The sequence below is a fragment of the Vicugna pacos genome, chromosome 3 (assembly GCF_048564905.1).
Source record: "Vicugna pacos chromosome 3, VicPac4, whole genome shotgun sequence".
In the NCBI taxonomy this organism is placed as follows: Eukaryota; Metazoa; Chordata; class Mammalia; order Artiodactyla; family Camelidae; genus Vicugna; species Vicugna pacos.
The window spans coordinates 50,034,692-50,050,176 of record NC_132989.1 but is presented as its reverse complement, the minus strand read 5'-3'; the positions used below and the strand labels follow the sequence as shown (position 1 = coordinate 50,050,176).

General features: G+C 35.6%; 1 long non-coding RNA gene across 10 annotated transcripts in view; it reads left to right on the top strand.

Annotated features, from left to right (window-relative positions):
• The window catches only part of LOC140695602 (uncharacterized), a 280,415-nt gene extending 265,194 nt beyond the window's left edge, over nucleotides 1-15,221 (top strand). For all 10 annotated transcript variants that reach the window (XR_012071271.1, XR_012071268.1, XR_012071266.1 and 7 more), the window contains 2 exons: nucleotides 14,509-14,702; nucleotides 15,001-15,221. This is a non-coding gene — a long non-coding RNA (uncharacterized lncRNA). The remainder of the gene's footprint in view (nucleotides 1-14,508; nucleotides 14,703-15,000) is intronic.
• The last annotated feature ends 264 nt before the right edge of the window (nucleotides 15,222-15,485 follow it).

The following is a 15,485-nucleotide window of genomic DNA, read 5'->3' as shown; positions in this document are numbered from 1 at the left end:
GCATTCTACTGAAGGTTACTGCTTCCATCCAAGAGGGAAGTTACCCAATTTAATCAATTCTTTGAGTGTTAAACCTTAGATAGCAAACAACTTAGATTATTAACAGTGCAATTATTAAGTGTAACAATTAGGACACTGTGTTTTAACTAAGCAATTCACAGAGTAATCAATGGGTAGCCGGAGAGTTCTTATTGTTTATTACCTACTTGAACTTTCATTCAGAAGTAAACACAAAACAAGTCTGAATATGAACTTATTTTCCTGATTCTGGACTTCCCCTCCTCTCCTATGTTTTGCACGTTGCAATCAGTTTTTCTAAAGTAAAAACTTAGGTCTCTGTCCTGCTTAAAATGTTCATTTGTTCTTCTATGTTCTCTTGGTAGAATTCAGACATCTTTACATGGCTTAGAGGACCCCTGATCTGACCCCTCTTCACTTCTCTAGCCTCATCATTTATCTCTGTACCTCTCAATCTCCTTTGTTTTTTTTCCACATGAGTTCTACACTCTGGTCATTCTAAATTTCTTTAGTTCTTGAAAAATGATATAATTTCTCACTTCTGGACATTAATATAGGCTGTTGCCTCTGCTGAGGACTTAATTCTCTTGCTTTTTGCCTAATTCATTACCTCATTTAGGTTTCAACATAGATGCCAGTCCCACTGGACATTTTCTCCTGACCCACCAAGCCTGGGTTAGTATTATTTCTGCATCGTCCCCTGATGCTCTGTTTTATGCTTGTCATGGATCTCTCCATGCTGATGCTGGTTTATCTAATGCTGTGTCTATTCTCCATGCTGAACTTGCTAGGTTATTTATTACTATGTCTGTCCACATTATTGTATTCCTGGAGGCTAGATGCTAGGCAGGTCAAAAAAGTCTCAAAAAATGATCATCGAATGATTACATAATTAAACTCTTGGTTAATTTAAAGGTCTTTCTCAGTCTCTTGGTTAGTACAAAAACGATTCTCAACACACCTTAGAAATTTGATCCATTTCCATCAAAAGCAATGGCTTACTTTGTAGTGGGTATTAATGACAAGTGGGAAGTATAGGAAGATTTCCATTGTATGAGGCATGTGTTGGGGGCTGTATTTAGTTTTAAAAATCCCCTGGTAATTCTGATATGTTCCCCTGCTGCAGTATGGCTTCTGGGTTAGATTCAGTCATTTAAGGACAGAATTTAAACTCTTCCTAGATCAGCTATATGTGTTAATACGATTTGAAAGTCTTTACACCAAAACCTTGGGGAGGAAAAAGAAAGACTATATAATAAGGATGTTACAAAAAAAAAAATAAAGAAGAAGAAAATAGTTAAGTTACCTATGCCTCCATTTTCCCAGCCTGGTTTTCATAGTATCATTTCTCACCTGGGAATTCTTTTATTTATCATTAATGAAATATCAGGATACTAGAGTTAATGGCTCCTTCAAGAACATGACTTACCTGTACTAGGTCTTTGCTAAAATTTCTGTTTAATGGGTATGTGGAGGTGTTTGCTAGGTTCCGGGGTTCACACAGATAGCATGAATTTTAAATTACAAGTAGAACTCTTATCTGTAAGCAGCTACTATCTCTTTTTCTAGCTATAGTCTGTTAAAAGATTTGGCCAATATATTCATATTAGAATAGGAAATAAGTTATGGGTATTAAATGTTTAGGAGAAAAAAAACAAATAGTGTCTTTTGGAATCATCAGCTTTTAGGAATAAAATAGGGGGGTACTTCAGAATTCTGTAATATCAGCCTTAATCCTAAACAGGGTTTCCTAAAGTATTTGGGGATGTATATGGGGAAAACAGTTTTAATAAACTATATTTTAAAAATTTGAACACTATATGTTAGAGAAAGAATGCCTTTGTAGAGAAGCACTTATCTGTTTGAGAACAAATCATTGAGGAAAAATGATAGTCAATTAATGATATGAAAATAGGGGGTTCGCCTCTTGGAAAAGCAATTTTGTTGACTCCTACATCATGCAGCATAAATTGGTTGATGACTTATATATAAAACATATTTTACAGTACTAGAGAAAAATATAAGTAAATTATATCAATACTGACATTAGTAAGTCATTTTGAAACAACACCAAAAGCCAAAATCATTATAAACCTCTCTAGCAAAATTAATCACAAAAAGTTAAAAAAAAAACATGTACACTAAAATGTATGTATATACTTACATACATATATGTGTGACGAATTCGGGAAAATATTTGAAAAATATACGCCTGACAAAGAATGTTCTTAACTTAAAATGAAATGTCATCAATGAATAGGAAATAAAAATGAAAATCTTTATGTCAGTGGGATACCTAGGCATTTCATACTTGCAAAAGAATAACCAATAATAGTAGAAGTGAAAATGTTCATAATCACTGGCAAAGTAAAAACATACATTATAAAGCAAGGTATGTAATTTACATCCTTTTTGACAAAGGCCAGAAAGTTTGGTAATACTCCATAGCATCAGAGGTATGGGGAGGCACGTACGCTTATGCACAGCTTTTGGTTATGCATCAGTACCTTTAAAAACATTTAATTTTTTGGTACTGAAACTTCGCATCCAGAGTTTGTTGTAAAGATACAAGCAAATTGATACTAAAGATTTATGTTATTGTAACTCCAAAATGTTCAGTTCCATGGGAGCAGGGAATTAGTCTCTTTTATTTTGTTTTATGCAATCTAGAACAGTGTCTGGCACATGGTGGGTACTTAAAAAATATTTGTTTTTTGTATCTCTATATAATAATAATAAAAAGCAATATAAATAGGTAACAATATAGAAATTGTCACAAATAAATTAGGATACATTCCATAAAATTTTATGCAGTTATTTAAAGGTATGAAGTGTATTATGTAAGGACTTTCAGTATATTTTAAACAGATATATATGTATAACTTAAAAGCAGGTAACATGATACTTAGTATAGTCTCATTTTATAAATATTTCTTTTTAAATGACATACACTAAAATGTTAACCATGGTGATATATCATGTAACATTTATTATATTTTATAATCTTGTATTATTGTGTATTATTTGTTAAATAAAATGATAAAGTGAATTAGTAAAAAATTCATGTTAATAATTCTCCACAGCTTACAGAACATATTTTGTACTCATCCTTATGGCTAAAGGCTCTGTGCTCCTGTTCCCATTGTCATTTGCATTATTAAAATTGAAGTTTAACTGACATACACTATATTAGTGTCAAGTGTACAACATAATGATTCGGCATGACATTTGTACATGTGAAATTATCACCACAATAAGTCTAGTTACCATCTGCCACCATACAAAGTTACATATTTCTTTTTGTGATGAGAACTTTTAAGATTTACTTTCTTAGCAACTTTCAAATTTGCAATACAATATTATTGACTATAATCACACATTCTGCATTGCATCCTCATGACATACTTATTTTATAACTAGAAGTTTGTACTTTTTGATCCCTTTCACCCATTTCATCCATTCCTCAGCCCCTCTCCTCTCTGGCAACCACCAATCTGTTCTTTGTATCTGTGCATTTTGTTTTTCATTTGTTCTGTTTTTCTTGGATGTCACATATAAGTGAAATCATATGGTATTTGTCTTTTACATATTTTACTTAGCATAATACCCACAAGGTCTATCCATATTGTCACATATGGCAAGATTTCATTCTTTTTTTATGACTGAGTAATATTCTACCATGTGTGTTTGTGTGTGTGTTGATGAAGTGATCCGCAGATGGTCACTTATGTTGTTTCCATATCTTGGCTATTGTAAATAACACTGTAATAAACATAGAGGTGCCTTTATCTTATCTTTTCATTTTTTGCAGTATTTATTTATTTTTCAACCTTTATTCAGATATAATAGACAAATAAAATTGCATATATTTAAGGTGTACAACATGATTGATATACCTTTACGTTGTGGAATTATTAAATTGCATTATTTGGATGCTTCATGTTATTGTATTCCCCCCAAAGTACGTATAATAGAAATGGGGAGAGTAAACTTAAAAAATAAATACTTGATTTTATTGAACATATAATGATGTGATTTCAGATCTCATTGTAAACAATTATCCATTTCTCTTATTCTTTTCATTTGTAATGAGATTTATTGTTTTCTTTCTAATTTTACAAGTGACACTTGTTCATTATAGTCAACTAGAAATACATAAAAGCTTAAGGTAAAAATTAATAATCATCCATAATCCCCACCCTGCAGAGATAACTAGCATTAGCATTTTGATACATTTTCTTCCAGTATCTACATATATTTTAAATTTAATTATAATTGATCTACAACATCATGTTAAGCTCTAGGTGTACAACATAATTATTTGATATTTCTATATATTACAAAATGATCATCATGAATGTCTGTGTATATTTTATCCCTCATTTATTTTGTTACGGGAAGTTTGTACCTCTTAATTTCCTTTGTCTATTTCACTGCCTCCTCCACCCGTGCCTCTGGTAACCACCTGTTTGTTCTCTGTGTCTAGGAATCTATTTCTCTTTTGCTATGTTTGTTCTTTTGTTCTGTTTTTTCTCTCTCTGGCTTGTTTCACTTAGCATAATACCTTCTAGGTCCATCCATGTTACTGTAAATGGCAAGATTTCATTCTTTTTATGACAGTAATATTCCAATAACATTCCATAATAGTATGCTATATATAAACATTACATCATATTTATTCATTTATCTATCTGTTGATGCAAACTTAGGTTGCTTCCGTATCTTGGCTATTGTGAATAATGCTTCAATAAATATAAGGGTGCATATATCTTTTCTTTTTTTTTTTTTTTTTTTTTGCTGTGTCACCCATTTTATTTATTTATTTTTCTATATATAAACATTTTTATGGAGTTATAGTCCTTTTACAATGGTGTGTCAAATTCCAGTGTAGAGCACAATTTTTCAGTTATACTTGAACATACATACATTCATTGTCACATTCTCTTTCTCTGTGAGCCACCACAAGATCCTGTATATATTTCCCTGTGCTACACAGTAAAATCTTATTTGTGTATTCTACATTTTGAAATCCCAGTCCCTTCTCATTCCCCGTCCCCGTGGCAACCAGAAGTTTCTATTTTATGTATATGAGTCTGTTTCTGTTTTGTATTTTTTTTTTAAGATTCCGCATATAAGTGATCTCATATGGTATTTTCTTTCTCTTTCTGGCTTACTTCACTTAGAATGACATTTTTCAGTGACATCTGTGTTGCTGGAAATGGCATTATGTGGTTGGTTTTTATGGCTGAAGAGTATTCCATTGTATAAATATACCACCTTTCTTTATCCAGTCATCTGTTGATGGACATTTAGGCTGTTTCCATGTCTCAGCTATTGTAAATAGTGCTGCTATGAACATTGGGGTGCAGGTGTCATTTTGAAGTAGGGTCCCTTCTGGATATACGCCCAGGAGTGGGATTCCTGGGTCATATGGTAAGTCTATTCCTAGTCTTTTGAGGAATCTCCATACTATTTTCCACAGTGGCTGCACCAAACTGCATTCCCACCAGCAGTGTAGGAGGGTTCCCTTTTCTCCACAGCCTCTCCAGCATTTGTCATTTGTGGATTTTCGAATGATGTCCATTCTGACTGGTGTGAGGTGATACCTCATTGTAGTTTTGATTTGCATTTCTCTGATAGTTAGTGATATTGAACATTTTTTCGTGTGCCTATTGATCATTTGTATTTCTTCCTTGGAGAATTGCTTGTTTAGGTCTTCTGCCCATTTTTGGATTGAGTTGTTTGTTTTTTTCTTATTAAATCATGTGAGCTGCTTATATATTCTGGAGATCAAGCCTTTGTCGGTTTAATTTGCAAAAATTTTCTCCCATTCCGTAGGTTTTTTGTTTTACTTATGGTTTTCCTTTGCTGTGTAGAAGCTTGTAATTTTCATTAGGTCCCATTTGTGTATTTTTGCTTTTATTTCTATTACTTGAGTAGAGTGTTCTAGGAGAACATTTTTGAGATGTATGTCAGATAATGTTTTGCCTATATTTTCTTCTAGGAGGTTTATTGTATCTTGTCATATGTTTAAGTCTTTGATCCATTTTGAGCTTATTTTTGTATATGGTGTAAGAGAGTGTTCTAGCTTCATTGATTTACATGCTGCTGTCCAGTTTTCCCAACACCATTTGCTGAAGAGACTGTCTTTATCCCATTGTATATTCTTGCCTCCTTTATTGAAGATTGGTTGACCAAAAGTTTGTGGGTTCATTTCTGGGCTCTCTATTCTGTTCCATTGGTCCACATATCTGTTTTTGTACCAATACCATGCTATCTTGATTACTGTAGCTCTGTAGTATTGTCTGAAGTCTGGGAGAGTTATTCCTCCAGCCTCTTTCTTTTTCTTCAGTAATGCTTTGGCAATTCTAGGTCTTTTGTGGTTTCATAGAAATTTTATTATGATTTGTTCTAGTTCTGTGAAATACGTCCTGGGTAATTTGATAGGGATTGCATTAAATCTGTAGATTGCCTTGGGCAGTGTGACAATTTTAACAATATTGATTCTTCCAATCCAGGAGCATGGGATATCTTTCCATTTTTAAAGTCTTCTTTAATTTCCTTAATCAGTGCTTTATAGTTTTCCATGTATAAGTCTTTCACCTCCTTAGTTAGATTTACTCCTAGGTATTTTATGACTTTGGGTGCTATTTTAAAGGGGATTGTTTCTTTACTTTCTTTTTCTGTTGATTCATCATTAGTATAAAGAAATGCAACTGATATTTGAACGTTAATCTTGTAACTTGCTACCTTGCTGAATTCTTTGATTATTTCTAGTAGTTTTTGTGTGGACCTTTTAGGGTTTTCTATATATAGTATCATGTCATCTGCATATAGTGACACTTTTACCTCTTCTTTTCCAATTTGGATCCTTTTTATTTCTTTCTCTTGTCTGATTGCTGTGGCTAGGACTTCTAAGACTATGTTGAATAGGAGTGGTGATAGTGGGCATCCTTGTCTTGTCCCAGATTTTAGTGGGAAGCTTTTGAGTTTTTCACCGTTGAGTACTATGCTGACTGTAGGTTTGTCATATATAGCTTTTATTATGTTGAGATATGTTCCCTCTATACCCACTTTGGTGAGAGTTTTTGTCATAAATGGGTGCTGAGTTTTATCAAAAGCTTTTTCTGCATCTATTGAGATGATCATGTGGTTTTTGTCCTTTCTCTTGTTGATGTGATGTATTACATTGATTGATCTGCATATGTTGAACCAGCCTTGTGTCCCTGGGATGAACCCCACTTGATCATGATGTATAATCTTTTTTATGTGCTGTTGGATTCTATTTGCTAGTATTTTGGTAAGGATTTTTGCATGTATGTTCATCAGTGATATTGGTCTGTAATTCTCTTTTTGGTGGTGTCTTTGCCTGGTTTTGGTATCAGGGTGATGTTGGCTTCATAAAATAAGTTTGGGAGTATTGCCTCTTTTCAGTCTTCTGGAAGAGTTTGAGGAGGACTGGTATGAGTTCTTCTTTGTATGTTTGGTAGAATTCCCCAGTGAAGCCGTCTGGTCCTATACTTTTATTTGTGGGGAGGTTTTTTATTGCTAATTTGATTTCATTTCTAGTGATCGGTTTGTTCAAGGGTCAGTTTCTTCTTGATTCAGTCTTGGTGGACTGTATGTTTTCAGAAATGTGTCCATCTCCTCTAGGTTATCCAGTTTGATTTCATATGGTTTTTCATAATATTCTCGTATGATATTCTGTATTTCTATGTTGTTTGTTATAATTTCTCCATTTTCCTTTCTTATTTTGCTGATTTGTGCTCTTTCTTTTTTCTTCTTTGTGAGTTTGGCCAGAGGTTTGCTGATTTTATTTACTCTTTCAAAACCAGCTTTTGGTTTGATTCCCATCAATTTCACCTTTTATCTCTGTTAGTAGTTGTTTTGTATACTTAGGTGCTCCTATGTTGGGTGCATGTATATTAATGATTGTAATAGCCTCATCTTGTATTACCTCTTTAATCATTATAAAATGTCCTTCTTTATCTTTCTTTATGGCCCTTGTTTTAAAGTGTAATTTTGTCTGAAATCAGTACTGCTATACCTGCTTTTTTGGCTTTTCCATTTGCATGGAATATCCTTTTCCATCCTTTCACTCTCAATCTATATGCGTCCTTCTCCCTGAAGTGGGTCTCTTGTATGCAGCATATTGAAGGTTCTTGCTTTATTATCCAGTCTGCACTCTGTATCTTTTGACTGGGGCATTTAGTCCATTAACATTTACAGTAATTAATGATAGATGAGTGTTTATTGCCATTTTGAATTTATTTTTGCAGTTGATTTGGTATTTCTTCTTTGTTCCTTTCTTCTTCCTTTTGTGGTTTGGTAATTTTTCTTTGTATTATTTTGGATTTTATTTAGCTTTTGTGACTCCCTTGTAAGTTTTTGGCTTGTGGTTACCCTGTTTTGTAAGTGTATTAACCTGCTACTATAACTGTTTGTACTAAACAGATAGTAATGTAATCTCAAACCCATCCTACCAAGAACAAAAAATTTAAAATAAAAAGAAAAAAGAAAAATTACTCTATATTTTCTTGTTTCCCTCTCCCACTCTTAATGATTTAGATTTCTTCTTTTACAATTTTGTATTTATTCTATTTGGAATTCATGGTAGTTATCACCTTTCCAGTTATGAGTTGCTCATTTTTGTTGCATCCTGCTTCTTTTCTATTTAGACTAGACTTTTCAATATTTCTTTTAGCATGGGTTTAGTGTTGTTAAACTCTGTTATTTTTTGCTTGTCTATGAAGTTCTTTATCTCTCCTTCTATTCTAAAGGATAGCCTTTTTGGATAGAGTATCCTAGGCTGCATCTTTTTTTCATTCAGGACTTTGAATATATCTTGCCATTCCCTTCTGGCCTGTAGTGTTTATACAGAGAAGTCAGCTGAGAGACTTATGGGGGTTCCCTTGTAATTCACTCTTTGTTTTCCTCTTGCTGCCTTTAGGATCATTTCTTTATCCTTGACTCTGGCTGTCTTGATTATGATATGTCTTGGTGTGGGTCTGTTCAGGTTCTTCCTGTTTGGGACCCTCTGAGCCTCTTGTACTTGGATATCTGATTCCTTCTTTAGATTTGGGAAGTTTTCAGTCATGATTTCTTCAAAAACCTTTTCAATCCCCTTTGTTCTTTCTTCCCCTTCTGGAACCCCTATTATGCAAAGATTGGCATGCTTTATATTATCCCATAGGTCCCTTATATTGTTTTCATTGTTTATTTGTTTTTCTTTCAGCTGTTCTGATGGGGTGCTTTCTGTTGTCCTGTCTTCTAGGTCACTTATTCGTTCCTCTGCATTATCTAGCCTGCTTTGTATAGCCTTTAGATCAGTTCTCATTTCAGCCAATAAGTTTACCAATTCTACTTGGCTCTTCTTTATAGCTTCAATTTTGTTTTTGACAAATTTTATATCTCTAAGCACTGTCTCTTAGTTCCTTCAGTATTTTGATCACTCCTTTTTTGAAATATTGATCTAGTAGGCCATCAATGTCTATTTCATTGATCATGCTTTCAGGGGATTTCTCTTGCTTTATTACTTGGGAGTGGTTTCTCTGCTTTCTCATATCTTTCTGGCACTGTGGCTTATGGAGTATCAGTTCACCTTTCTCATATCTCTCTGGCACTGTGGCTTATGGAGTATCAGTTATCTATTGTGGTCCTGAAGGAGTTTCTATCTAAAGCTTATGCAGGAATAAAAGTTAAAAAAAAAAAAAAGAGCGAGAGAGTTTTAAAAGAAAGGAGAAAAAAAAGGTTTGAAAATAGTGTATAATCAATAATAAAAGAGCAAGTTGAAGCAGAATAGCAGTTGCATTGAGACGTCTTTTAAAAACTTTTAAAAAAGGAGAAAAGATCAGAAAACAATATTTGAGTCCTGTGTATAATCAATTACAGGAGATCAAAACCAAGAGAAAGAAAAATCAAATGAGGTGGATTTTTAAAAGTTGTAAAAATAAAAATAAAAATATTTTAAAAGAAAAATTTTAAAGGGATTAAAACTGGAGACATATACAATTGTTTAAAAAGTAAATTTTTAAAAGGTAATAGAAAATAGAACAGATTTTAACAAAAGATTAAAGAGAATTTTAGAAGAAGGGAGAAAAAAAGGTTTGAAAACAGTGTATAATCAATAATGGAAGAGCAAGTTGAAGCAGAATAGCAATCAAGTTGAAACATCTTTTAAAAACCTTAATAAAAAGGAGAAGAAAATCAGAAAACCATATTTGAAACCTGTGAATAACCAATAACAGGAGATCAAAACCAAGAGAATTAAAAATGAAAGGAGTTGGATTTGTAAAAATAATAATAAAAAGATTTTAAAAGTAAAATTTAAAAGGGGTTAAAGCTGTAAACATATACAACTATTTAAAAAGTAAAGATTAAAAAGGTAATAGTGTATATGTCCATGAATGACTGAAAAATTGTGCTGAACACTGGAATTTGACACAACATTGTAAAATGATTATAAATCAATAAAAAATGTTAAAAAAAAAAAGGTAATAGAAAATAAAACAGATATAAAAAAATTAAAAAAAAAAAGGATGTGTTCTCCTGGAGACTGTTCGCTCTTAATGGTTTTATTGAGAAGTTTTTCTGTCTTCGCCCTGTTTCACAAAGTCAGCTTGCTGTTTCCAGAGGCCCTTTGTTGGCGCCCTAGTCTGTGCTGCTCCCAGTGGCTGTCGGCTAGCAGATCGCGCCCCCTCCTAACACTGGGTCAGGCGCTGCTCTCCTTCGCTGTGGGCGGGCGGGTCACTGCCCTTCCCGATGCCGCAGTCAGATGCTGCACTCTGGGGGAGGCAGGCAGGTGGATCGCGCCTCCTCCCAGCACTGCGGGCAGGTGCTGCGTTCCTGCCAGGAAGAGGGGTGGCTGCCCGCCCCTTCCCGGCTTTGGTTGCTCCGCTGCTCTGTGAAGCTGCCCACTCCGCCTCAGGTCTGCGCTCCATAGGCAGGCTTGGGGAAGACCGCAGAACCGCCCCATCCCTGCTCCATTCCAAAACTTAGCTCCTTGTTTGTCTTGGCAGCACCCCTTGAGCGACAGACCTAAGTTAAATGGGCAGAAAGGGTCTCTGTGACACCCAGCCCGAGACGGGAGCTGGCAGCTGGAGGCTGGGCCAGGCTGCCAGAGCCGGGCGGAGGATTGGGGCGGCTGCACTGAGGCAGCCCTGGGGACTGCAGGGTGCTGTGCACCGTGGCTGGGAGGGGATACAGAGCAGAACAACCTGGGCTCCCCATAAGTTACGGTAAAAAAAAAAAAAAAAAAAAAAAAAAAAAGCAAAGCAGCATTGCATGTATGCCCTGGGGGGAGGAGCGCCGTAGCCTTTGTCTTCTCAGACCCGCGGCGCCATTACTGGCGCTTCTCGCGAGAAGACAGGCAGGGCGCAGCCACAGCTGCCATATCCTCCTGTGTGCAGCCCCCGGGCGGGGGCAGTGCCGAGACCTGAATCCGCACTGGGGCCTCTGAGGTGCGAGGGCAGACAGATCCTATCTGCCTCGGGCTTTAAACAAGTCTCAGTCCTGACTAGGAGGTTGCAGGGCCCCCAGGTGCTCCGGGCAGATGTGAGCCTCAGAGGCTCCTCCTCTGTCCCGCTGGCCTCTCAGTTGGAGAGGGGAGACCCAGCGAGCAAGCGCCAGTCCTCCTTTGCCCCTCGTTCCCCACGGGCCCGGTCCTGCACTGTTTTGCTTTTTCTTCTTTCTTTTTTCCTTTTCTCCTACCAGATTTTTGGTGTCTTTGTCTTTCGAAGAGGGTGATGTTCTGTCGGAGTTCGGCAGGTGCTCTGGTTGGCTGAGTGGGTCCGTAGATGTGAGTTTTGGTGCATTTGTGGGAGAGGGTGAGCTACGAGCGTCCTTCTACTCCGTCATCTTGCTTCTCCCTCCTCTCTTTTCAAATAAGTGTTTTCATTTTCTTCCAATAAATATGCATGAGAGGAATTCCTGGATCATATGGTAGTTATTTAAAAATTTTTGAGGAGCCTCCATACTATTTTCTGTACTGGCTGTGCCAATTTACATTACTACCAACAGCACGTGAAGGTTGCCTTTCTCCACGTCCTTGCCAGCATTTATTGTTTCCTGTCCTGTTGATAATAGAATTCTGACAGGTGTGAGGTAATATCTCATTGTTGTTTTGATTTGCATTTCCCTGATGATTAGTGATGTTGGGCATCTTTTCGTGTGACTGTTGGCCATCTGTACGTCTTTTTAAAAAAAAAAAACTCTTCCAATCCCCTGCCCATTTTTTAATCTAGTTTTTTTTTTTATATTGAGTTGTATGAGTTCTTTATATATTTTGTATAACCCCTTAACAGACATATGATTTGCAAAAATCTTCCACCATTCAATGGGTTGCCTTTTTATTTTGTTGATGGTTTCCTTTGCTGTGCAGAAGCTTTTTAGTTTGATGTAGTTCTATGTTTATGTTTGCTTTTGTTGTCATTGTCTTTGGAGTCACATCCAAAAAAATATGGCCAAGACTAATGTCATGGAGCTTACCTCCTTTATTGTATTGTTGTCCTTTGCATTTTAATGAACTACATTCTCTTTATGTACCCTTTGTTCCAGGCAATCTGAGACCCTAACCGGTCTAGAAAGATAATTTTATTATACCTGTTTTAATATTGCTTAAAATATTCTCTTTCTACAAGAAGACCTAACCTTTTATCTCTGTTGAAATTCTTCCATTTGTCTGAGATGTGTCTCAATATTGCCTTTAATTTTGAAAACATAATTTTTAATTAAAATTTTTTTATTTCTTCAATTATTTTATGTCTCTCTTATGGCAATTAACTATATATTATATTTGTGTTTTTCTGAATATGTGATTTCCACTCACAGAATACATTTTTATAATGTCTTAGATATTTTACACTGTATAATGCATAGCAAAACATTGTGAATGGGGCAGAAGATTTTTTTGAATTACTGAGCTGAGATGTTTTCAGAAAAAGCTCAATTACAGTCTTAACTTATATCAAAGAAAAAAAGGAAGAAAAGATAGTGTTTATAAGATAGCTTAAATTCTGGGGGAAAATTTCAAAATATTTTGCAAGTTTTTATTTCACCTGCCAAATACAGTTTATGTATGTATTTTAATATTTAACTAATTCAAGTGTAGAACATTGGAACTGGAGTTTTTTTAAGCCATTTTTTAATTCATTCTAAGTCACTGTTAGTTTTTAATTTTACAGTAATTAACATATGTCAGTGATCTTAGCAGATCACACATTCAGGAGTCACAGTAAATGTAATTTTGAAGCTAGCCTGAGTAAGAGATTTGGAACTGATATTTGCCCCCAGAAGCTTTTGTCACTTTCAGTAACTTAACAAATACCTGAAATCTTTTCAGCTGATCCATTGGAGAATTAAGACCAGAAGGTTTAGATAAGCATCTTAGGAATCATAACTATGTTTCCTCAAATGTGGCAGGTGTGCAGCACTTTATTTTGGCTTTCATACAGAATCTTAATCCATGCAGGAAGTATGCCACTTTATCTGTCTCATTCATTAGTTCTACTGACACCACTAAGTTGGGAGATCCAAATATAATCATGGATAGCACACACCTGTTTAATATTTAACAGCTCTTTTCATGGTGGTCATTTAAAAATAAGGTGGTTCTAAATGCATCCCAATTTCCAGGACAAGACATTGTCAGGTTGGCAGATACCCTCACCAAGACCCTTGTCCACATTGCTTCTGTGTCCATCCTGTCCTTTCAGTGCTCCCTTAGCAAGCAGTCATTCGGCTGTGAGTTCCCTGTTGCCTCAGCTGGGCCCTAAAAGCACTCCGTCCTTGAAGTAGTCAGATGCTCCAGGACTGGCTGTTTTTAGTTCTGTTTTTCCCAAGAGTGGCCAAGTAGATACGGGTTTATGAAGGAGGCAAAGTAAAACAGCCTCCTCCACAGTTAAAAATAGGGAAGCCTCACTGTGAATTTCCCCAGTTCCCTGAGCTGGGGATAAACAGTGCTGCTTTATTTTGGAAAGTTCTTTGTTTTTGTTTTTTTCAGATCTCATTACATTGCTTAAGAGGCTGTGCCAGTGTCCTCAGGTGTGAATAGGAGAGTAAACTATGGCTCAGGGAAAAGGTTCAACATAGCTTTTCTAGAGAGATCAGGCCTTTTTCTTTATTATCAATGGCAACAGCAACCACAGCCACCACCACCACAAAAAGAAAAGGTATTTTCTACTTTTTGACTTATACCCACAATGTGTGTCTCATTAGGGCCTACATTTGCCTAGAGAACACCACTAAAATCCTTTCAAACCAGTTTTTGATGTTACTCATGTCTTTATGCTATAATGTCAAAGATGTGATCATGGATGTTTAAAAAATGTAGTTGAGTTGTATTGTAATTTGCTTTTTTCTTTGTTTTCAAAGCCCAAGCATTTTAGCAGTTTAGGAAACTGTTTCAGCGTTTCCTTTTTATTTCTTTTCAGATTAAGACAATGTGTGCCTGTAGCAGTCATCATTTAAGAAAATGGTGTTTTTCTCTTTCAGACCCCAATTTCTACTCATTATTAGGGAGCTGAATACTAAATCAGAGATCGTGGAGAAGAGATGTGCAACCTGAATAAAACATTTCCAGAAGAGCTTGAATAATGGTCCTGAATAAAGGGAACTGAAATGTTCTTGAATTGTAATTGGAAAAAAATTCAAGTGTGTGTGCTCAGGAGCACAGGTACTAGGAAGAGGTTAGTTATTATTATTCTTAGTGCTATTTGACATTGATGGGGCCCCGATAGTATTTTTAGTTCTGAATTGAGCACAGGTGGTCTGATAAGTGATCTCCCTTCCAAATTATCCATGTGGAAATTCACCTGTAATCATTCTCTGTGCAGGGAGAGGGAGACTGATAAACAACCCCAGATTGGTGGGCTGTCAATACAGCAGTATAAGCTAACTCACAGCAAAATACAGTGATTAGTTCTGACAGAGGTGGCCTTTGGAAATATCATTTGACACTTTCTTCTCTTATCTAATTTCTCCAAGGCTGGACATTCAGAAGTTAGTGAACACATTTGTTGGACTCATGTAAGGTTGCTGAGAAATTGAAGAAGAATGTAAAGGTAGATTGAGGAGGACTTCAGATTAGAGTCAATCTCTGATCTCAAGGATTTTATGCTCCACAGATAAGTAATAGAATGTCTTCTCTTCTTTTTTCTTATCAATAATATAAAAAAAAACAGTGAAGGCTACTTTTGAGAAACTAATCTCTGATACTTAATTCTGAAAAAGTATAATAGAAAAATTTCTGAAGTAATGAATATGATGGTCCAGGGAAAATTAAAAGTAAGAGAGCATAACCCTATGATAATTAAATGTTAGTTGGAATTGAGAAAAGTAGATACACGAGTCATGATAGAATCTAAAAGAATTAATACACGCTTCTATGTGTAAATTTCTATGCCAGTTACTGTGTATGCATAAAGGAAAAGCTTGGTCCCACCATCTAGGAAGGAACCAAACATTCACCA